The sequence below is a fragment of the Chinchilla lanigera genome, unplaced genomic scaffold (assembly GCF_000276665.1).
Source record: "Chinchilla lanigera isolate Chin_1 unplaced genomic scaffold, ChiLan1.0 scaffold00023, whole genome shotgun sequence".
Classification (NCBI taxonomy): domain Eukaryota; kingdom Metazoa; phylum Chordata; class Mammalia; order Rodentia; family Chinchillidae; genus Chinchilla; species Chinchilla lanigera.
In genome coordinates this window covers 23,202,710-23,227,896 of record NW_004955424.1, presented here as the reverse complement: position 1 = coordinate 23,227,896, position 25,187 = coordinate 23,202,710, and the positions used below count along the sequence as shown (strand labels likewise).

Here is a 25,187-nt window from a genome sequence, read left to right as displayed (position 1 = left end):
CCCTACCTGGGCAATTTAACAACATACCAAGAGCCCATCTCAAAATAAAAAATAAAACAGGGCTGGGTATGTAGCTCAGTGCAAAGGCCCTGGGTTCAATCCCCAGTACCACAAACAACAGCAACAACAAAAAAACGCCAATAGTATATGCCAAGGAATGTTGTTACCTTCTGTGCTACAACCTGATTTTTAAAAGGTATCATTTTACTAAAGAGAAATAAACTAACTCAGGTCTTTGTCTATTTTGGAAACTGTATGGTAAAAATAAGTTTTTTAAGTGTATTTTTACTTTAATTGCTACCCAATAATTATACATATTTATGGCATAAAATGTGGCTTTTTGATACACGTAAACAATGTGTAAAGATCAGCAGGGCAATTGATAGATCTAGCACCCTTACATATAAATTTCTTTGTGTTAGGGACATTCAAAATTCTCCAGTACCTTTTTTGAATAGTCAATTAATTGCTTGTCATTATTATCCTACTGTTCTGTATAATGTTAACAGTCACTCCTCCTATGCAACTGTCCCCTTGTACATTCTCTCTATTCTCTCCTCTCCCACACCCTTTCCAGATTTTGGTAGCCATTAGTCTATTCTGTATTTTGAGACCAACTATATTGCTTCCACAGCTAAGTCAGAATATGTATTATTGTCTTTGTACAGCTGGCTTTTTTTCACTTATCATAATGTCCTCCAGTTCTATCCATGTTGCTGCAAATCAAAACTTCATTGTTTCTATGGCTATATAGTATTCCACTGTGTGTAAATACTGCATTTTTATCAGTTCATATTTCCACAGAACCCTAGGTTGATTTCATGCCTTGGCTATTATGTACAGTGCTGCCATAGAGGTGCGTGTGCAGATATAAAGAGATAGTAGTCCTTTCTTATTCAGTAAATATTGTAGATTTCTGGGCATCATTTGCTTTGTTTGGAAAACAACAACTAACATGGTTCTGTCACTAATGAACTGTTCCAGGACTGTAACAAATACTATCTATTTCTCTGCTTGGCTTTGCTGAGCTTGATGAGGACTTTACCTTGAATTATCTAATTAACCAGGGTTTTGAAGTATCTACCTGATATATCGCCACCATAAACTGTAATTAACCCCCTTCCACCTTGCTCTGAGAATATCAGCAGTAGGGCTTGCTTGTTTATTACAGTAGTAATAATATGGCTGATGCTGATTCCACACGTGAAGAAAACAAGGATGCTGGTGGTCTCGGGTGAGGATAGGGATGGTGGTGGTGGTGGTGGGTTTTCTAGTTGGCATGTCCAGCAGAGGGCAGTAGAAATAAGGTAACAGATTGGGAAAGGTAGGAAGCTCAAAGTCCTGCTTCTCCAATTCTTGTTGCTTTGGAATAGTCCTTCTGAAAATATCACATGAGTTAAAGTGAAGTTTTAAAATGCATCCAACCCTGTCCCACTACCAAGATGTGACCTTGGCTGGGTGCTACTGGCAGTGCTGAAGATCACTGGCTTCACACAGAAAGACCCATCAAGAGCTGTGAGCAAGCACATCTGCATTTAGAAACCTTCTCACTTCCACAGGAAGAGCAGTTCCTTTTCTCTGCTCTCCCTGCCTGCAATCAGACTGCCAAATCCGACCAGCAAGTACCATAAGGCTTTGATCACTCTCACTTCACACTAGCTTTGGTTGGTCTTCTTGGAATTAGCTGTGTGACAAAAGGGAAGCAGTCCTCAAAACATGTCACCAGACTCAAGTTTCTTCTCTGCCAGTTTTTCATAAACCCACACATGTCTAGCCCTACAACCATTCTAGATGCATGCCATTATTCCCAGGGAGCACCAAAGACCTGAGGCTATTCTGGTCCCTTTTCTACAAATTAAGGTACCTCCCCACCCAGCCCCACTCCTCACCCGCCCACCCCGCATAGCCAACAGTTTTTCCCCTGGCCAAGTTCAATAAAGGGAACTTTCCTGGTTAAAAAAAAAGCTTATCCCTTTCTCATCTTTATTGGCAGATTAGGAGAGAATAAACAAAACTCTTTATTCTCCTGCTCCTTGTTGTATAATTTGTTTATTTTTCTCTTTCCCTTTAAAAAATTCCTTGCATAAGTCCAGTGATCTAAACCTCCAGGTTCCCATAAATGTAAGAATCTAAGGGTTGTTATTCTTTCTTTCTCTGGGCAAACATGAGCCATGGTCTCTACTTTTGGGTGTTTGTTATTTTTAAGGCACCAACACATACATACACAGATGCAAGCATGTCACTGAAGTTCTCTAGTCGCACATGCTAAAGCCATACAAAAGCACGCTGTCATCCTTGCTTTGAGTAGCCTTAGCTTCACATTTCTGATTTGAACAGTTTTAACCCTCTGTGATAAGAATCTGTGTGAGGCAACACAGCTCTGGTTACTTTGACACAAAATCTTTACTTTTGGGGAAAAGAATTTGTTTTTTTGGAAATCAAAGTGGTAAATAATGAAATTTGGTCATGGATAGTTATGAAAATACATTGTTTTCATGGTTTTTATAATGTTGTCAAATAGCTTAACTAGTTATTTGCGAAAAATGAGTTCTCTGTACTGACATTTGTTTTGTAGGCAATGATATAGGCTATTCCCGGCACACATCTGTGAATGTATTATCCTTAAAACTATAGAATTGTTTCAACTCCCTAGCACATAGTAGGCACTTAATACATTGTTGAAACAAGCAATGAATTCCACAAATGCATTTTAGGTTGCAGCTGCCCGTGAAAAAGACAACAGATATATGTGTCCACTTATTACTAAATTAAATACTCACCTAGTAGGAAATCATATTATTTCACTTTTTAAATAGTTAAAAAGTATGAACCATTTGCATGGCTGCTGTCTGACCTACATATTATAAACTACATGTCCATGTGCACCAGGTGGAAATAATTGTGTATCTGTCTCTGTTTCATATAATAATATATCATAAAGGCCATCATATCACTCTAATGTTAAGCTGTTAGTACTTCTGACAGCTTATGTCATTTTCACCTTTTCCCCCCCCTCAGCACAGAATAGGACCTCAGGAAAATGTCTGGTACATGAAAAAAAACTTACGAGACCACTTAAGAGTCCAAGAAACTTCAAAAATTCCTGTCTACCGTAGATGAAATGCCCCTATCATTATTCTCTATTCTCAGATTTTGAAATACAATACAATATTCAAACAGACAAATTCCAACTGCATCATAACACAGGGTAATGCTCAGAGATGAATTCTGGAGCCTGCTTCTCCAGGTACTATCTTATTTAAGTATCAAGACCTCTTCTAGCCAGTTCTCTTTGGAGAACCAGAGCTGGTTCTCTGAGGTGAAGCTCACAGAGCCTTATGTTGACTCTGCTGTATATCCCCTGGTTCAGGAAGCAAAGGAAATATGAGTACATGCTCTTCAAATATGATAGGTGAAAAATATTCTTCTGAAAGTACTGAATCTTGAACTCAGAGCTTAATTAGTGGAGAAAATATGAAATTAATGGACTTTCAAAATAAACTCAGTTCTTTATTGTGAATATACTAGGGGGGAACATATTTATTAATTATTTGAATATTCAACACATAAAGGGGCTTGTACAAGGCTATAGATCACTGGCATGTGTTGATTTAAAGGTTATAAAAATTTTAAATAAGCTCATTTTAAAACATAAGTTTGCAAGTCTCCCCTCCTGAATGCCTGAGTGGGACCTTGCAACCCCCCAATTTTTTTTTACTTTAGCAAAAATAAATCAACTGAGAAGCAGCCTCAAACCAAAAAAGAACTACTTCTTTTTTTAAAAAAAAAAAATAATATGACTTTAGTTGTAGCATTGTCTTTAGAATTTCAGGATCGATTGTTTTATTTTCACTGATCTTCACATGTAAGGATTTCAATCTCTCAAAATTAATGTGACAAAGACAGAAATTTAAATGCTGAGTCCAGGCTTTTGTTTTCAGCTATATTATGCTCAGGAAGACTGATGTGATATTTGGTTTGTAAGAAATATCCGAAATTCATATATTTATAACAATGCTAACAAGTTGTGATTATTTCCAATTTTTAGATATTTTAGAAGGAAGGAATTTTTCACTAAAAAGGGCAAAAGAACCTCTGATTTCAGTTGGTATCCTCACTTAAAATTTTAGGGATGACAGATTGACCAACAGCAAGAAAATAAATATGAATCTTGAAGCGTATATTTTTTCAACATAATGCCAAACACCTAAACATTGTGGGTAAACTTGCACTGAAATAATAAGATAATGGCAGTAATTATTTTAATGAGAATTTCCCCAGCCAGAATAATGAACAGATATATCACCTAGTGTTATATTGAAAGGTAGTATACAAGTACACATATTATATGATAAGAAAATCCTCTGCTCACGGTTTGGGCATTTATGTCACTCCATGTTATTGATAGCACATATTATTTTTACTACATGGTGTCTTTATTACATAGAGCCTAATTGCAGAAAAAATTATTTTTATCCTCTAGATTTTGATAAGCATTCCCATAGAAAGAGTAAGATACAGAGAAAGCCGTGTATGTAGAATTCCATGTTCACTAAGGATGTTTGCTGATTGCTGATATCAGTTGTATGAGTACTATTCACTGGCCTGCTAAGAAGAAAGGAAATTAAGTACAATGGACTTGTAATAAAATAAGGATGAGGGTCTGATGAAGATACACAGAAACATGATGACTCAGATTCAAGCTTCAGCCCCTGTGTCGCCTGAATATTTCTGTGTTCAGGTATCGCCAACGAAAGAGTACATGAAATCTCTCACTGAACTAAAACCTCTGATAAAACAGCACATTAACTGCATGTTGGTTGTAGGTGGCGATAAGATTAGACATTTTTCTGGGGGTAATTTCAACTCTGATGCTTAGTTTGGTGCAATGCTTTTTGAGAGAGCAAAGGAAGTCACAAAAATCTAACATCCAGAACCCAACAAGCCTGAGTGTTTGGACCATGTAAAGCTTCCACAAAGAAGGTCACAAAGGGCTGAAAGAGAAGGTGTATCAGAGGAATCCTTGGAACTCAGAGCCAATAAAAATGAAACTATTCTCTTCTGAGACCTAATTAACTTTTATATCCAAAGGTACACTGCACATTTGTTCATTGCTTATGACGAGGACTAAAAAAAATATATGTGCCATGGCACCAGGCTTTTAAATGATCTATTGGGTGGCTGTTCCTTGCCTGTAAGAAATTTTCTGTTTTAGAGGTAGTCATTCAGTGAAGAAGTAAGTCTATGCTAAATTTTTTCCAAAACATTAAGTATTTTCCTATATCTGTTTTCAAGGAATCAGAGACTTAGTCTTATAACTTCCAAAATACTCCCTTCAAATCCTGAAACAAAACCAAAACAAAAATGTTCAGGAAACAAATTTCATGCTACGGGCTTTGCAAGGATTAGTCTCCTATTAGAGTCACTGTTCCTATATGATCCTTTTTCATGTTTTAAAGGAGGATATATATTTTTCTGTTACCTTTCCTGACTGTAAAGCAATCACAGGAACCTGCAGGAGGCACCATAAATATGCAAATTTCTGAGAGATAACTGTTTTCAGTGGCTATGCCTCCAAGTAGTAAGGGAAGCCAGGGAGCTGGAGCTGCCTCCTTCCAAGTAATCCGCATGTTGGTGGTGCCCCCTGCTGCAACCACAGGTTGTTCAAGAAAGGGAGAAAAAAATTCGGAAACATTTAGATCTGGTTAATATGTGAAATAAATGCCCACTGCCCTTGCTCCACAAGCAGCCGCATCCTGGCAAGTTCAGAGTTCCTTCTTCAGCCACAATTTCACTTTCAAGAGTTTCTCAGCCTAAAATTTGGAAAAATTCACCTTTATCTCAAAACCTTTTAATGTCCAGGTTTCACAGAGATGGATTTTCTCACTCACAAACACACACAGACAAAATACAAAGCAATATTTTGAAAGAATAAACATTTGAAAAATTTCCTAGAGGTGACCTAGTGATAATAAACTGAATTAGAAGGGTATCCTGAAACCCACTAGGATATTACAGCAAGAAGAGAAAAGTTAGTGTTAATAGTGTGTACAGCCATTACACAGTTTTAAATGGCTTCATGTATCAAAGGTAATTTTTGTGGGCTATTAGCTCATAGTGTGGCCTGAACATTTTGATACTCAAAATAAAATAAATATATGAAACAACTAAGTTAGGAACATTGGAAAAGAGATTGCAGTAGCTCTATAGTCACTGTATTACAGATTTTCATATTAAGACTGGGGGGGCTGATCAAACAGAATAACATGATACAATTCAGACCTATGATGGTCTATCAGATATATAATATGCATTTTTAAATTGCTTGAATATATATTCACATGACAGAATCTAATGGGTTTAGGAGGAGCCCTTGCTCTTGATCAAATCATAAAAACTGTTATAAACTTGTCTATCATATTAAATCACACGTACTTCTATAAAAATTGTTTTCTGTCTTCTTGTCTAAATACTAGTGTTAGAACAGATAAAAAGAAATTAAGCCTACCAAAAAGGCTCAGCTTGGTAGACATTATAAACTCCAGATTACAGCCACCAAGCCAGCCTTGATAACTGACCCTCTTCACTTTTTCTGTTGGATTCACCCCAGTCTCTACCTCAGTGCTCCATGCCCCCCAGTTTGGGCATCTTTTAACATTAGTTGCAGAATGACATGCTCTCTCTGAGTGTAAACAGTTCACAGTGGCTGTGTGCTGGAGTTTGAATTTCAACTTAGCTCTGCATCCTGTTTCCATATTCAGATCTTCACAGCTAGAGCAAAGTAGAGGACTGAGGAAATTACGTACATCATTTCAGCGATATGCTTGCCTTTATCTGCATCACCCAGGAATCTTGTGTCCTGTCTGTTGAGCTCTGACGTGACAGCCCATGAAAGGAGAGATGGAGAGAAAGTAGTGGCTGCTATTTCCTGGGGAGCACTAATTAGAAATAGGTCTTGACAATAAAGGTTCCATCTTGTTCTTACTCTAGACTTAAACAAGCATGTATACTCCATATCAGAAGGATTCGTTAAACCCCACTCTGGGTTTTATTGCTAAAGAAAGTGCACTGTTAGAAAAGGAAAACCAGTGCACAAAACAGCAGTTGGGAGTCAAAGCTTCTCTTAGCCAGAACCCCTGCCATATATGTTCTGTCACTCACCTTCTAGACTCTCACGACAACCATTCAATCTATTGAATCAAGAGACTGTTTGATCTTATCTGCATCTGTGAGCTGACTGTCAACCTGCTTAGGCTGCATATTAAATCATCTATAGTAGCTGTATCAAGCTGGGATGATCTGTTAATTCTAAATTTATTAACCCTTGGAGTGCAGTCATCATGTTTAATCTAGTGTAGCCCGCACTTATTTTACAAGACTAAATCCTTCTTTAAGATATGGCAATGTTGTAGGTTAAAAACAGCTAATGTGGGTTTCATTATGGTAATTGGGAAGGGAGACGTCTGAAAAATGCTAGTGTGGCTACCCAAACTGGCTGGTCCCAGGCTTTTTCCTAGGCTGAGGTTTGCCTGTGAAATGAAATTTTCTCCAGAAACTGTTCTGTCTCTAAAAAGAATGCAAGAGAAAAAGGAGGAGGAGGAGAAGGAAGAAAAGGAGAAAGGACTCTTTGACAGATACCAAGTGGTCCAAAGCAAGAAAGACTGATCGTCATGGCGCTGTGAGCTGTGGAATAAATTTCCAAAGGCACACACCTGGCAAAAAAACAATAAAATTCCTTGAGTGTGTCAAACTTCTGGATCAATATGGATCACTTATTTCTGGATCAAAAGCTTCTTCACACAACCCCTCTTCCCCCAAAGGATTCTGAGCAATTCAAAGTATAGATAGTCCTGCTACAAAAGGGGGGAAATGTTCATTTAATATGTTAATCTGGCCTTCAGACAAAAAAAGATATCCATCTCTTATACTTGCCCATTACCGATGTTATCAACATATTCATAGCTTTTCTTTCAGACACAAACTGCTAGGCATGCTCCCTTTTTTGGTACCACGTGCCTGATATCTCTCTAATGTAGCCTAATAACAATTTTAGCATTCAGATGAAGCGATTTCATTCTGTGACTGCCTTTTCTATTAGATTTGATTTTGAGAAGCCCCAGTGGGTGCCTTCGAGGCAGAGATCTATCTGTGAGGCTGCTACCGACTCAATAGCAGCCTGGGCTAACCTTGACCTTTCCCGAGACCCCGCTCCATCTGGTGCCAGCCTGCTTTCCACCACCACCCCCCTCTTGCTTCATAGTCAACATTGATCAAGGCAGAACGGAGCTCTTCGTCTCCTGGAAGGGCTGGGCAGACTCAGAGGACGGCATTTCAGTATATGGAAATGATCAAACCTCTTATGCAATCATAAATCTACATAGGAGTCTTGTGATTTGATATTTCATTCACCTCCAAAGATTTTTTTCCTCCCTCCCAAGAGGGATTTATAAGCTCTCTAAGAGCTCCTGGACAACGGCTTTCCCCAACACCTGGAAATTATCAAGCTTGCTGCTTGCTGAATGATGCTAACAGCTCTAATGCTGCAAATTCATTTTTAACAACTCACTGGCTTTTATCTAGGATGTGTGTGTGTGCTTGCGCGCATGCATGCGTGTGTGTGTGCGTGTGCGTGTGTGTGTGTGTGTGTGTGTGTGTGCGTGCATGTGTGCCTTTCTTTAAGAAAAATCTACCAAAGCTACGGAGAATATCAAAGACACCAAAATCAAATCTGACTTGAATATCCTACATCTCCACACCCACCCCCATTATGTATTTGGAGATAGATCGGTTTTTCTGTCCCTTTATTCTGTCCCCTTTGTAAACCATTAAGAAGGGAGAGATAAAGAGCATAAGAGGAGAGGCAGGAGAAAGGGGAAAAGGGAGAAACAAGAGAGAGAGATAACACTCGCACGCGGCTTGAAACCCACCTCTCCCCCCTGGGCCGTGTCCCCCTTCCCCACAGACCCGCACCACTGCCTCCTTCTCCAGACCCCCCGGAGCACACAAACGCTCCCGCACATCGCACTGTCTTTCTTTGCTCCTCTTCTCTCGTATCAGGGACTGGGTGGTAAAGGCGCTGACTGAGGGGAGTCACGTGGGCAGCCCGTGGGCAGCGGCGGCAGCAGCTCAAAAGAAATTGACTGACTGGCCGCTTGGGCGCATTTCAATATATGGAAATGACCAGAGGCTTCTGCAATAAATCAGCACTCAACACTTTGTCATTTTTCTAGTTCTGCTTCATTTTCCTCTTTTCCTGCGCTCCTCACAGAAGCATCATGTCTTGCGTTTTGCCTTGCCGTGTCTCTTCCCACCTCAACCTACACCTTCTCCAAATCTTGCCCCATCCTTTCCATCCGCCCCCGGCCCCCACCCCCTGCCACTTTCAGTTCCCTGGCTCCACTGTAATTGGAAACATCCGGTCGCCCATGAGAGCCCCCCTCCCACCTTCTTCTTTTCTTTTCCTTTCAGAAATTTTCTTTACAAAATCGGGCAGCATTTGCTCTCGCGCCTGAGATTTTCTGTAACAAGAGGCGCCGGGGATGCGCCTATGTAATACCCAGGACGGACCTGGACCTCAAGCTTCTTGTGGTTAACAAAAAAAAAAAAAAAAAAAAAACCACAGTCTCGTTTAGCTTTCCCTACATTACCCCCTCTCCCAACCACGAAGAGTTCCCTTAGCAAAGTTAGAAGATTATCAGAAGCAACTTGTGCCAAGAAATGCCCGGGACAGCGCTGGATAGGTACCCGGGGGGGAGAAGGGAGGGACGTAGCGGGCGTCTCTGTTGGTTTACAGGACCCTGCTTTGCTCCTGCGGATCCTCCAGTGCCCTCCACCTAACCCTGCCCTTGCGCCTCGGGTCTTTTTTTGAACTAAAGCTGCGCGTCCTAGCAATCAGCAATTACTCTGAATGTGTGGCTCAAGATCTCAAGGCGGCTTGAATTTCGTGGCGCGTACAAAAAAGGCGAAATTAACAAAACCCTACCAGCGCGCTGTTGTCGGTGGTGGTGGGAGTTGTTTGTTTGTTTTTGGCTTTAGATTTTTGTGTTTTGTTTTGTTTTGTTTTAATTCTGTACAGAAGCAAATACTACCTAGTTTCTCTCACCGTCTCTCAGCTCCTACTTGAGATTTCTAATCTTTCAACTTGGGTCCCCCTCTTGTCCACTGAGCAGCCTCTCTTTTTCTTCCTCTTGGATCCGGGAACAATAGGCATGTAAAGGGTCAGTGGGCATCACCATATAAAGCTCAGAACCTAATTAATTTTATTAAAGGAGGATCTGTTTATGCAATATGACAGCCTGGGGGAATTAACCATTTGAGGACCCAGACCCTGTTCACACACCAGAGATTCCCTGCTCACATGAGAAGCTTGTATTTCCTGCCCCCATTTGATCCTGGGTGGCACCGTGATCTAGATCTGGTTTTTGTTTGACCTTGGGAAGAGATTCTCTAAATCCCGAGGTTCTCACTGCTTCACGGACCCTCAGGAAATCCACACATCCCCACTGCCAGATGACAGCTGAAGCTCACTCAGCTGCAGTCTGCGGTAGTGGCAGGTCAGAAGGTCTCACTTCTGGGAAGGAGGGAGGGCCTGGCACATCCCAAAGTGGATGTTTGGTCCTGGGAAACACTCTACTTGAAAATCATGTTGCATGAAATCCAATGCACCTTCTCAAGAGCAGAGGAAAATGTAGCCATTTTTAAAGTTATTATTATTTTTTATTTTTTCCTGCCACTCTGATAATTTGAAATACATTTTTAATAACCTCCAGGAAAAAAACAATTTAATAGTTCAGACATATTGTTCTTTGACTTAATATCCCTGTGTATTCCTTAATTGCCAAAACAAAGTTTATTTCATTTACAAAGGCTAACTTCATATCTCTCAGGAATCCTAATGTCATACTCTCGTGCTTTATTTGGTTCTTCTTGTTGTTTTGTTTTTTTTTATCATCACCTTGAATTTTGTTCAACAGGGATCTAGAAATGTATAGCATATGTAAAGAAATAGATATGATAAAATATTCAAGAGCTCTCTGAAGGAAAATGTGCTTGAAAATAACCCCCTCTTTTATGGAATTTGTTTTGATTTAGGTCTATAGATAGTAAAAAGAATGAAAGAAACTGTGAATTACACTGAATATAAGATGTTTATCACTTTAATATTACACTTCCTAGCTTCCATATTACAGAGCTTTAGAAAACTCCCCAAACTTTCAGATTGAATCTCGGCCTCGTAGGGCCTGAGGTTTGTCTGGAAAGACCTGCCAGCACATGCCAGCTAAAGATGAGTGTCAATTAATAATAATAAAAAGGCTCCCTTATTTCTACACTCATGTAATTTAACAGGTTTGGAGAGGAACATAGGACGACAACAGTTGTGAGAACATTCCAATATATGCAGTTCTAACAGCTTTCATTCTAAGAAGCCAAACCTGCTTAAAATAGAATGGCTTAACATTTCTTTTTTATATTAAAAGTCCAATCTACACTTCACATAAAATGTTCTTTATCACAAAAATATTTGTCTCTAACAAAATGCACTTTTTGTTCTACCGAAAAAGCAAACATCTTGAAACAGATTCTCCCAGCTTTTTACAGTTCCCCATTGCGATTTTCTGTACTATTTTCAACTGCTCCCCTCCCCCATATGAGATACATTGAACACTGGAATAAAAATAATTACTATTGAAGTATTGAACTGGCATGCCCTGTTTTCTAGTATTGCTAACAAAATCTCTAATCCTCAAACTGCTCTCCGATGGGACTAGGCAAATTGGGGAACTTACACTGATATTTCTAAGTGCAGTTTGTTGTTTTAAAAACATATTGTACTGATTAATAAAAATGTGAAATAATTTGAGTTACGAATTTTGAACTACGGATCGCCATCTGCTCAAATGGGGAAAAACCAAAAATTGCCGAATATATTTTCTCACCTCTTCTTTTTTTAATGATAACATAAACAACATTCCTGAATAATTAAAAAAAGAAACTGACTACACTTAATGCATTTTTATAGTTCAACAACTGCTTGGTGAGTCCACCTTCTCAAGTATGCAATTATTTTTTCTTAATTACTTACATATGTTCGATCAAAAGATTCAGCTCTTAGTGCTTTTCCTGTGCATTGTGCAAATCTGTTCAGCTCTATCTGTTAGAACTCTGAGCCCCTGGGTAGAAATGACAGTGCAAACTGCAACCCACAGTAACCCTAATTTGGTCCTAGGTATCAACTATGTCACAGACCTGTGAGAACATTCAGTGCCCTTTAGTGGTTAAAAAAAAAAAAAAAAGAAAGAAAGAAAGAAAAACTCCGTGAACCCAGGCTTAGAGAAAAACAGCACAACCCATCAAGCAGCTATATAGATACGAAGAAGTAAGACAAACAATTTAGTTTATCTTTTGTGGGAAAGGAAGTAAGTAGGTAGGTCTGCAATCCATGGCTACTAAGAGCAGTGGTTGATGGCCAGGCAGTCAGGACCAAGTGCAATTCACAATTCCACCAGCAAGTCCAAGGGAAATCATCTAAGATGTACCAAGTTGTTGATAGTCAAGCAACAGAGATGCTAAGCCAGCAGCCAGCATTGCAAGGAGTCTAATAGGAGATTCCATAGTTTGTCAAGTCTGTTGCTCTTTAAACACTGTCCCAGGCTTCTTGAACATGACATAAACCAAGATGGCTTTTCAATCCATTTCTATTACTCATAGAATAATATGATACATCTCTCTCCCTTCCTCCCTCCTTCCCCCATCTGTATTTTTTTAAAGCCTGCCTGTGCTAGCAGGTAGAGTTGTGGAGTTGTCCTGGTTTTTGGTCTTGGATTTCAAGCTTTTTTCCCTTTGTAGTGGCACTGGCACCTTGATCAAATAGTCAAAGCTGCACAGGTTGTGTCTGCATTGATCAGGCTGTGCCTGGGGTACAAAAAAGCAGCTAACCATGCCTTGCTCAAACCCCCCCTCCCATCAGCACCAGTTGCAGTGCAGGTAAAAGTGAAGAGGTGAATCCCCAAGCCCTTGGGACGAAGTTCCCTCATCGTGGTAAAGTGGGTTAGAAGGAAAGGAACAGCTGGCTAGAAGATGACCCAGATAATTGTGAACATCCACTGCTTCCACTCTTTCTGCTCAGAGTATATTTCCCTGAATGTGATAGCTGCTACTTTTGTCTTGCTTTTCATTCATAACTGATCTCTCCAACTTATAGAACATTGAATACTCCTATGTATGTTGTGAAATAGGAAGGCTTCTAATTTAGAGTCAATTGAATAGCAGGCAATTCTGCATGTCAAGAACTGTGGCAGGTGTAGAGGGAATCAAAGTCAACTTAACAACAACAGAATTGCCATGTCCTGGAGTAGATCAGAGTCAGGGAGAAACCCAAATATCTGGCTACAAAATAAGCCAGATTGAGAAGAGGGCAATATAGAAGAGATGAATGGAGCACTTGAAAGCTGGAGATTCGTGACAGCTGGGGAAGAATAACTGGGGCTTCACTAGATGGGAAGATGTGAGAACAGTCATGGTGGAAGTTCTGCTCTGAGCCTGGACAAGGTGACGAGAACCGACATGGGAGGCTGGGAGTGTCATTCAAGGGTGGATCACTTGCCTAGCATGTGCAAGGCTCTGGATTCCATCTCTAGCACCAAGGAAGGAAGGAAGGAAGAAGAAAGAAGGAAGAAGGAAGAAGGAAGAAGGAAGGAAGGAAGGAAGGAAGGAAGGAAGGAAGGAAGGAAGGAAGGAAGGAGGAAGGAAGGAAGGAGGAAGGAAGGGAGAGAGGGAGGGGAAGGGAGGGAGGGAGGGAGGAAAAACAGAAGAACTGGCTTGAAAAGCTGGTAAGCTCTCTGGTGTAGCAAAATCATAGGGTGGAGAGACAGGACAATGTCTGGGAAAGGAGACTGTAGCAAGTCTGGGCCAGGCCTGGGGTGTCACCCTGCAGTATCTGGGCCTGACCCTGTGGAAAATCTACCCGTTGAGGTTTGGAAGAACAGTGGTGTGTGATTAGATCTTCGGAAAAGTGAAACCTGGAAGCAGTTTATTCTCTGCCATTCAACTTATTTTTCTATTGACTGATCTGCAGAAATTATACCCCATGCACAGATGAAACGGTCCCTTCAGACCTGACCAAGGAAACAATATTCACTGTTTTCTCCCTCATAACTAAAGATGTTGCTTTTGACCGGGATTTCTGTTTACATGCACAGGATGGCTGACTTCAGAATCTTGAACTGTAAAGTCTGTTCTTTGATCGCTTCTATATTTGGAACTTCATGTCTAGCAATCAAATTCATCCTTCCTTGTGTTAGTCCTAACATTTTTACCTTTAACCTTCATCCTTTCTCTTGACCCAGTTTGCCCAAAGACAGAGTCATGAAGGAACCTCTTTTCTCTACCTATAAGAGTAAATGCTTAAAGATATCTAAGCTTTCTAAGTATACATATTTATTCAGCATCCGTTACATGCACAGCCCTCTGCAGAATCCTCTTTTTAAAAATGAACCCAGACATAAATATTAAGAAAAACAGGATGAATAATACATACCACTATACATATTTTAAATCACCTAAAATCAAATGATTGACGAGTAGCAGTATTGATTTGATAACAAGTTTGATGATGAGTTGGTTTTTAGCACAACATACCTGACACAACAAATCAACAGAAAATAACAGTATGAAAAATGGGACACCATTCTGCATTTCAAATAGCCTTCTGTTAATTAGAAAATTACCCTGTATCATTGTAAGGGTTGCCAGCATTGTTTTAATATGGGTCTGCTAATATTCCATTCTGAAGGCCCTAATTTAAAAATCTTGTATCTTGGCTGCTAAAACCACTGCAGGCTGAATCTTGTCAAACAGGAGGAGACTTTGTTTTCAAGTCCTGGACATGGAAAATAGTGGTGTCATTTTTAAATGCCTGGCATCGTGTGTGTGTGTGTGTGTGTGTGTGTGTGTGTGTGTGTGTGTGTATTGGGGGCAACAATTGTCCTTAAATGTGTTTCTCTCTTCGCACCTAAGCTGTGATCATAGATCAGACCTACTTCTCTTGAAAATGAAGACTGCTTTGACATTTTCAGTGAGGAAAATCTCATCACTTGTGAATCTCTCCTACAGGATTTAGCTAGAATATATACTCATATGTGAGATTTCAACAATGTAGTTTCCATTATAATATTTACCATTGTTCTGTTCCTCTTTTAAATTATTTGTTTTGATTTATGTAAATTCTGTCAATAAAAAGGCATAAAAGTAAGGATCTTACATAAACACGTATTTGCATGTGTATTAGCAAATTTTATAAAATACATAGAAACATACAATATGTCCACTTTAACATCAAAATTGGATGCTTATATTCTGACATTAGAAAAATGCTAGGAAAATCAGACCTAAATCGTTATGTCCATTCCTAATTATTCCATTATGACTCACATTGTGTTTATTTGGCTTCACACTTCCAATATCAGTGAAAAGTTTAATCAACTCACATTTTATAAACCGGTTTCAAGGCTAGATACAAAAGAGTTATGACACAAGAAACCTTTCAGACTGAGCCCCAGCCCCACCCTGCATCAGGCTTCACATTATATGGTTAGAGTATTATTTTAATGTAGATTGGTTTATGGATATGACACTATTTAATTTAGAAAATTAGTCTTGGTTCCCTCTCTCTCTCTGTGTGTCTTTCTTCTCACTAGCTGTACTTCCAAAATTATTTTATCTTATAGCCAACTTCTAGTTAAATATAAAAACTTATTATTCCCTTGAGTTAGTCTTATTTAAATTACAGACCCATAAGTGTTGATTTTCATCCTTGGCAAAAATTAGAAAGTATCAACTTAAAATGTGAAAGCATCTCTAGGAAACAAGTTTAATAGTTTACAGTACGCAGCAATTTGAGTGTGACGACTACTTCCGAGCTCTGTAAGCATTCATGAGCTGAGTTTCCTCCCGTTCGCTTGCAATAAAAATAATAATATTTGCCATTTAGTAGGGGGCTTTTCACCCTCAAAGTGCTTTACAGGCATCAACTGGTTTATTTATTAATAATCTATGTTTCTGCCTAATAAACTAGATTTCTATTTACAATCAAAGGGAAAATTAGAAAATGTCCTGCTTGCAATAAGTAAAAGGACTTGCTAACAGGCTATCAAATTACATGTTTATTTTGCCCTGACCATAATTTTTAAATAACTTTCTCCTGCCCCATTAAAAATTTCAAGGTCCTAGGTGATGAAACAGAGAAGTCTGTTTAATCTCTGTCTGTTTTTCTGATTTTGGAGGAAGTATGTTATTTTCAAGCCCCCCCCCCATTTATTCATGTAACAGAAAACTTGGTTTCAGATACTAAGGATCAGAGACCAAAGAGATCTCTTTTCATTTGTGTTTCTAAAAACATACCAACAGCGCCATGCTGCGGAGATGGAGTCCCTGAACCCCTAGGGTGTCAGCAGCCCGCCCTTCTGTCTCATCCTGAGTAGGAACTGTAAGCAGGTATTTTAGTGACCAGGGTCTCCGAACATTTCTCTTTTAGTTCTTGAGCTCTGGCTTTAGGGCAAGGTGGGAGTGGGCAGGAGTTAGTCTGGTCTTGAGGTAGGTGACCTCCACAAGGGAAATCACGGCCTAGAGGGGAGAGGTACTTAAGTGACACCCATAGGCTCAGAAATAAGGCCACCTTTAATACTTCCCCACACCAGGTTTCAAATTGACCTCATCGAGAGCCACGCTGTTTCCTGACAACTAATGTTTAGTGAGAACTACTTAGGATTCTCTCTTGGCTTTCCCATCCAGAGTTCTCCTGAGGAACATTTGAAATGTTCACAGGTAGCTAGAGATTCCTTAGAGGCAGCACAGAACGAAAGGAAGGTAGAAACTGCTTTACACAGAGGTTTAAAATGACTCACTACCCTGCATCTTAGGCATAGAAATAGATGAAGCATCAGAAAGCGTCAGCATATTAGGAATAGTTGCACTCCAGCTATGCTTTCTTCTAAGGCTTAGAGATAATTATAATAATAGGAATATATTATCTTATAGGTGGTGATACTTTACAACTTTTACAGTGTTTTCACGTATTCTGTTTTCAATTAAGCAGACTTTCATCTCTTTCCACATTGATTTTGACTTGTTTGCTTTTTAATATTTTTGTTGTTTCTTCTGGTAGGAATGGGGCGGTACAAACATCACCCTAGCACATTTACACAACGCTGCCTTGCTATAATTAAGTGTATTTTTCAAAGGTCTCTAAACCAGTTATAAAAATTTTCTCAGAGCTAAGCTTGGAATGTTAAGGTCTGATTCTACTAGCAAATTCTTTCAAACCCCATCATATCCTGATTTTTGGTCATTTAAAAACATACACACGTGAAACATAAATTCTCCAAAAGCATTTCTGTTTCACAGAATGACTTGGTGTGCCTCCCACTTCATCTGTACAAAGAATGGATGTGTTTAAAAGTTAATTTTGGTCTTTTTAATGGTTGAACAGAAGCACTGGAGGCAGAAATAGGCTTTGTGATTCACCTTCAGTTTAAAAGCTCTAATTTCTGCCTTCTGGGTGCCTTTATAAAAACCTGTCCCCATCTCTGGCCAAGAGCGAAGCCCTCCAGGGAGAGGAGCGTGGGCAGTGGGGCCTCCCCAGCACACATGCCTCCCTCTGACACTGCTGCTGAAGAAGGCCTGGGGGAGCAATCTGCAGAACACCCACAGGCAGGAGGAAGGGGGCTGCACCACCTCGAATGATGCCCCCTGCCCGACACCCACAGAGGTCTGTCTCCTCACAGACAGGGCCGTCACTAACCTCTCCCAGCCCGAAGAATCAGCAGAAGCAGCAGCTGAGGGGCGCCTGCTCTCTGTGGCGTAACAAACCATTTGCTGTCTCACACCTCATCTTTTTCCATTCAGATAAAATAGAATTACAAAGTTGGCCAGGAGTGGGAATGAAACTGCAATTCAATTCCTTTTTTATATTTTGTAAAATAATGGCAATAAATTAAATAATCAAAATATTTAGCTGTATAAACTGGCTTCTGCCATTTGTGCTGGTTGCTTCTTTTCATGAGAAAGCTTGCTTTACATACCAATAGGTGCTTTTAAAATCATCTCAATATCTATTTAAACACACTGCACCAGGGAGGTCTTCTGGTTTTTACAGTTGAAATTAATATTTGCTAATAAAAGAACTGTCAGAACTTTGAAGTAAACACTCATTTGTGTCCCCAAAAGAACAGAACGCTTCTAGTTCTCCTGAGCGCGGTGCCCCTCTGCCCCAGCCAGTCGGTTGCCTCTCCCGACTGGACTGCAGCACAGGCCACAGCCGGACACCCAGCCCAGGAGAGCCAGCTCGAGGCAGGTGAAGAGCCGCCTCCTTGCACAAGGAACAGGGAACATCAAATTAATCCATCTCACCAGCCCTGTGTGCTCCTGGTAAAAACAAAGCCAGTGTGTGGGCTGGATTTTGCATTTCCTCATAAAGTTTAAGGTGTTGGTGATCAAAGCAACTGTCAAAAGGCAACGGAAGAATCACCCAGGAGAATAAAGGGGGGAGACTCTGTAGGAAAAAACTCAATCTCACACCTATTAAATTTTCATATCTATTTCAGGCATAAATGGATTCTAAAATTTTGTGGCTTAAAAAAAAAGTTCAGCGAACACAGCAGAAACCGCCATGGTGAGACATTTCCATGTGAGGATCTAGAAGCACAGATCAGATTGTACAGCCGGCCTGGGGCAGGTTTAGGATCATCCTCCAAATCGAACATCACAGGCTGGGTTATCAGCCAGGAGCGGCCGCCTGGAGGTCCCTCTGTGGGGACACAATTTCTGATTCCTTTCCCGGGCCTTCTCTTCTACCTTCGCCTTCCTACTTCAGGAAGGCCCACACAATAATTGAAAAAACTGAGATTTTGTAATACTTTTCCAGGATTATAAAGTCAATTACAGAGACAGAGAAAAAGAAAAAGGAAATAGTTGAGCGTTGCATGCTAGGGCACATTCAATTCAAACAGCTCCCAGGGAGTTAAGATTCTGTCTATATGGCGAACAGTATGTGCCTCCATGTCGCCGGCAGACCCACAGCAGTTTAAGGTAATACTTTGGTCAGCAGGTGTAGACCCCAAATGAACAGTAGTTTCAGGCCGGGATTGCACGAGGCAGGCATGTGCTGAAATTAGAAAAGCATTCTCAAGCTATTATTTAACATTCTACATATGTGAGATACAGAATGAAAGAACGAGAATTATCTTAAAATCCCTGCTAAAGCAGGGCCTGCTTTCTCAAGGCAATCTCAAGCTTTAGTAGTTCAGACAGATTCTCTAGCTGACAATTAATATTAATGGGTAGATTTCACAATGTGGCATTATCACACGGGAGATGGGTGGGCACACCATCTGGGTTTTGGCAGGTATTAGATGTAATCAAAGGGATTACTTGGCTCAGGGAGAAATAGAAAACCTTGGGTTTGTTTAGTCTCTTTCCTCTTTTGTTTGGACGAAGCTCTAGGTGTGCTTAACTATTTTCCCCCTTGTTCTTTATTTGGGGTTGGGAACATCTCAGTGGTGGGGGAGGGTGAGAAACAAAAGGGGTGGACGGTCTGAAAAGACAGCCTGGAAGCACGGTCATGGCCCCCGCTCCCTTCTCACTTAAAATTCACCGAGCTTTATGAGTGCCTACTATGGGCAAGGAGTCTCGCCAGGACACCTTACTCAGCTCTAGGTCAAAGAAGATGTCAGTGGTCACGGGTCTCTCTCTAGGTACTCCAGAACAGGTAAAAGGGTCTACAGAATCTTCGAGGGTGACACAGGTCTCTCTTCTCCTAGCATTTACCTCCCCCACCACACACTAGGGTATTTAGGAGATTAGAGAGAGCACCCCCTTCCGATTCTTTCCATTAATCACGTAATTGGGCTGCTAACTGGAAATGCTCAAAACCCTATGCTCAGGAGCCCACAGACAGTGTTTGTGTTTATTTTTAAACAAAAATAAACGGAAGCTGTTGATCTGTTTGCATGGTGGAGAAGACAGCTGCTTGGCCGGTCTTGGGGTACTGTCCTAGAGCCCTGTTGATGGATCTGCAGCAAACTTGGAATTTTATTCTCAACGTTCTCTCTGGTGATGAGTGAGAAGGAGATTTGCCACCCAACACCTTCCAGCCCATGAAAAACGTCCGAATCCCCCAGTTCCTCAACCAGGACTGTCTTACATCCCACAGATCCGCGCCCTCCTAACGCACAACCATACTGTCTATGTTGAACAGCTACCACGTTGTCGAGTGAGGCAGACAGGCCCTCCTCTGCGCCTCCTCACACGCGCACAGGATGGCAGCAGATCCCAAGTTCTGTCACGGTTATTCCTGGGTCTGATTATCTCGTCCCAAGAAACCCTGCGTGTAGGATGTGTATACTTAGCCGCTTAATAGATGATGGTGATTATGCCCCCAAAGTATCTCTAAAGATAGATCAAAGTTCGGGCAGTCTTATTTACAAGAACAGCAAGATATTACAAGGACCTAATTCCTTCTCACCTGCTTTCCCACATGACCTCACCCCCTGGGGCACCCCTGCCTCTCTCCCCAAACAGCTGAAATAGACCTGGCTAACTCCAACGGCATCCACTGCGCTTAGACGCTGCTCTTCTTTCTCCCTGAAGCTACTTCCGGGCATCTTCTCAGGTGCAGCAAGCACATGCCCCGTGCTTCGTGCGAATCTTTATAGCATTTTACTACTAAGCAAACTCAACTGCCCAGGCCAGCGAGAAGCCTTGCAGCGGCATGGTCCAGTGTAAGGCCACGTGGCTGTGTAAATTCCAGGTCATCATCATTAAATACAATCCAAAATTCGCTGTCCTCAACCCCAGTCAAGCACCAGGGGTCACGGCGGCTGGGAGGGCTGCGGACACCCCCACCACCAGGCGGGAAGGCCCCAGCGGGCGCGAGCGCGGGAGCGCGAGGATCCCGGCCCTGCAGAGCCCGGCGAGGGCGCGCCACGCGCTGAGGCCCACCCGGCCGGGTCAGCCTAAGTGGGGGCCTCTCCTGCACGCAGGACAGCCGGCCCCCCGGTCGTCCAGCGGGCGGGGAAGACTCCCGCGCTGCAGAACGCCCGGGCGCGCTCTCTGCCGAGCGGCGCGAGGCGAGGGGGACTCCTGGGGGCGGTTGGGAGCCCGGCCGCCCGGCGCGTCCGGCTTCTTGGCCCGCACCCAAGCCCGCACGCCCGGATGGGAGCTGCCCGCTGGCGCCGCCTCACCCAGCGCCCTCTCGCCTTGTGCTTTGGACAAGGGCGGGCAGCGCAGGACAAAGGCTCAGGCGCCAGCTGCCGGGCTCGGCGCGCAGAGGCGGTCGCGGCCACCCGGGGCGCCCGCCGCCTCCACCGCCCCGTAGGGGAGGCCCAGCTCCTGCCTTTGTCTGCGCCGCCGTCGTGGGCCGGGTCCGCAGGAAGCGGGCGCCATCGTGTGGCCGGAGCTGGGCACTGCGCCCCCGGAGGCGCCGCGCAACACTGCCGACATGGGTTCCAATCCTCTCGGGGACGTTGGTGTCATCTTTTAGGCGACTGCGCTTATTCTTTTGTTTTTTCCTTTTTTTTTTTTTTTTTTTTCTTGAGAAACGCCAGCGTAAAGCACTTTTATTGCAATAATAAAACTTGAAACTCACATGAGGTTCAGGGGTGGTGCCGAGGGTGTGTTGGGTGGGGAGCAGAGCAACAACGTCTGTCACCAAATCCCTACACAGGACAGCAAAGGTGAGAAGCGGCTGGGAGAAGGAGAGCCGGGAACTCCGAGATCAGAGAGAGAGCCAGGCACAAGAATCAAACAAAAGCAAAAAACAGAAAGGGGGGGCGGTGCTGGAGCCGCGATGACCAGCAGCAGCATCTCAGGAGGACACGCGAGGGTCTGGCGTGAAGGCAGGGCTTCGCGGGGCGATGAGTCCACAAGCAGCACCCTCAAGTTAAACTTCCAATTAAAGTTCTTAAAACTTGGGAGTTGGAGCAGGGATAGTTACGAGATTACAAAAGCCCTGAAAATCCATTAGAAAAACCACAGGCTGGGGGTCGGGTCATGAAGAGGGCAGCAGAGGTTCCTGCTGGCCCGGAACAGATGCCCGTGGTGTCCGGCACCGCGGTGACAAGTGACCTGCTTTCAGAAGGTGAAAGCTTCGAGGGGGGCAGATGGCTGGGGCTGGCAGAGGCTAAGGCCCCCGTCCCCGCTTCAGTTCTGAGTGGGGCTTTTACCTTAACCCAAGGACGTCTCTCACGATGGAGAATAATTCAGCCCTCAGCAGCATCTCAAATCTGCTATGGCTTTGCAACGCAGCAGCAAAAATATTTAACATATAATGGATAAGAATTTCACCCCCCAAAATAAAGCTTCTTGCAAACCCTACCCCTCCAACACCAATTACTGTTCTAAAGTTAACCTGTCACTTTGCTGTTAATACTTGACAATATACTTTATTGGAAATTAGATCCAAAACACTGAAAATGAACCTTCAACCGAAAACAAAGACAAAACAGGTAACTGTGAGTTTGTGGCACAGAGCTGAGATAACACACAAGGAGAACGGGAAGAGGAAACGGAGGAGTCCGAGGCAAAGCTGAGTGACAGAGCACATTCAGTCGGGGCAGCTGTTTATGCAGACAGAGGTCGGTGGGGTATCAGGAAAAGCTCAGATGGACTCATGCGTGAACATCTGGAGACACAGGGTCCCTCCCTGGCAAATCCAAGAACAGGGAGCTGGGGGAGGAGGCCACTCCTGCCATTCCAGTTTTAGAAGCTCCAGGTCAAAGACAAGAGTGGCGGTGGGATGATGCCGGGGCACCCAGTGGCACTGTTGGCACAGTCTAGGGGCACAGCCTTGGCCCTCTGACCCACACTCATCTGGGCCACCCCTTCCTCCCAGCCTCGGATCACCTCCTGCTTGCCTAGCATAAACTTAAAGGGCTTGTTTCTGTCCCATGAAGAATCAAATTTCTTTCCATCTTCGAGCACCCCGTGTGGCTCACCACTCAGGTCTGGCCACGCTTCGGGAAGGTGCGCAGTCTCCTGGGGAGACAAGCTCCACTCCCATGCGGCGTGGACAGAGCATAGGTCTGGTGGCGGCTCCAGGCCCCGGGCCTCCACGCATGGTCTGTGCACTGTTGCATTCTATTGTGTGTTCCGTGTGTCGTGTAAACACACAAGCACTTCTAATAAAGCTCACTGAGCCAAAGCCAGTGGAAAAAAGAAAGTAAAAATATCCACACAGTCATGATCAAGAATACTTATTGGTATGTACTTACTGCTTGAGTATGCGTAGAATATCTCTGGAAAGTTGCAGGCATATTCCATGCCTTCAGCCCAGCAGACCCAAGGAAACGGTGTCTCTCGCGTACAAGGGTAGGAAGGTGGCCCCTGATTCTTTTGACTTTTGTACCATGTGCACATTACTTGTTCAAAACTAAAGCATTTAATAATTTAAAGATAATATTTAATGAAAAATATCTGTGACATTTATCATGTGCAATTGTTGCTTCCACTGAAGTTAAGTAAATAAACATGCCAGATGCTTTGCCCTCTGGGGCCCTGAGTACATGGACCATCTGACAAGGCACAGAAATGGAATTAAACCATATTCCATGTGACATTTAGTTAAGTAGAGAGGTTTTTCTAGGTTGAATGGCCCTGTTCAGCTGGAGAAGCTTTTGTATCTTGACCAACCTCCTCTTACCATGATTTGTTTCAGAAAAATGCTCACCTGGTAAAGATAAACAAAAAAGAAACCTCTACCTTCTGGCTTATTTCAGAAGCTAGTAAAGTTGGAGTACTCAGAAATGACACCCCATTTCCTTCTAACCCAAATTTCTCTCCTGAACATCCAACTCTGTCTTCTAGCATGGGTCCAAATCATTCCAAGGAATTTAACCAAAAAACCACTTAACAAGTTAAAATTGGTTTAATTTAAGCTACTTCCAATCCTCCAGAGTCATGATTCTGTGAAACATTTACAAAATTGAGCGCTGTGGGACAGACCCTGTCTTGCACGGGCACCAGGAGCATTAAATCTGGCCGAGGTGCCAAAACATACATGCACACTAGGCCAGTGGGGCTCCTTCAGGCAGGACCGCACCACCATCCTCTTTGTGAGCTCCCACCCTGGCCTGGCACTGGACGGGACTGAGCTCAAAATGTCTTTCTTTACCTAGGAGTGCTCTGAGGGGCTCATAGGAAGTGAGGGGCAAAGACGGGCACCCCCACAGTGGGGCTGGAAGGAGGGAAGGCAGCAAGGCCGGTTTTTGGGGGTTGAGTCTATCTTGGTCACAGGAAGGGTTAAGCTGCGTGCTAAACGGGGACACGGAGGGTCCTAAGAACAGGGACAGCCTCACCCAGAAGGAGGGAACTCAGCAGGGCCGGAAGCTGCAGTCTTTGGCTGCGAAGAGGTAAGGCTGCGTGTGAGCATGCGCATGCGTGTGCAGCTGCGTCCTTGTGGCGAGCTCTCCGGACCCCAGGTTCAGCCAACTGCGTCAAGCGTGGGGTCTGAAGTAGGAAGCCAGGGAGCCAGAGCTTCTTCTCCGTTGTGTTTTTGACATTCCTTAGACCCTAATGCCAAAAAATGCGAGACTTAATCCAGGTCCTGGATCTTTGATGAAGCTCTGAAACTGGGCAGGAGAAGCCAGGCAGGGCATTGAGCGCACGACCAGCATTTGCTTTGTAGTAAGGGGAGACTATGCAGGTGTATCCAAAAAAGTAACAAAACCAAAACAAAACAAACAAACCCGGCATGAAGCATGAACTCTCGGTTGGTTGGTTCTCGTCCTTCCTCTTTAGAACTCAGGGTAGTGCACCTTTCCATCTCCTCCGTTCCTGCCTTGAGGTCTTTCTTGGACCCGACGGTCTCTAAGGTCCGGGACACATGGAAGTCATCAGAAACAGTAAGAAGCCTACTTCCTGGAGCAATCTGCCCAGCCGACTGAATGTACACTTATCCCTCAGTCTCTGCGGGGGACTGGTTCCAGGAACGCCTGTGGATACTAAAATCCAATGACATCATATTTGCGTATACCTGTGCATACCCTCTGGTATACGCTAAGGCATCTAGATTACCCAGTATAATACAAATGCTAAGTGAATAGTTATCCTGTACTACTTAGGAAATAACAAGAAAAATGTCTGAACAGTACAGACACATTTTTAAAACATTTCATCCACAGCTGGTGGAGTCTCTT

At 42.8% G+C, this 25,187-nt stretch overlaps 1 pseudogene; it reads right to left on the bottom strand.

Moving 5' to 3' along the window:
- Positions 1–22,651: 22,651 nt before the first annotated feature.
- Positions 22,652–23,053, bottom strand: LOC102003040 (annotated as a pseudogene).
- Between the last annotated feature and the right edge of the window lie 2,134 nt (positions 23,054–25,187).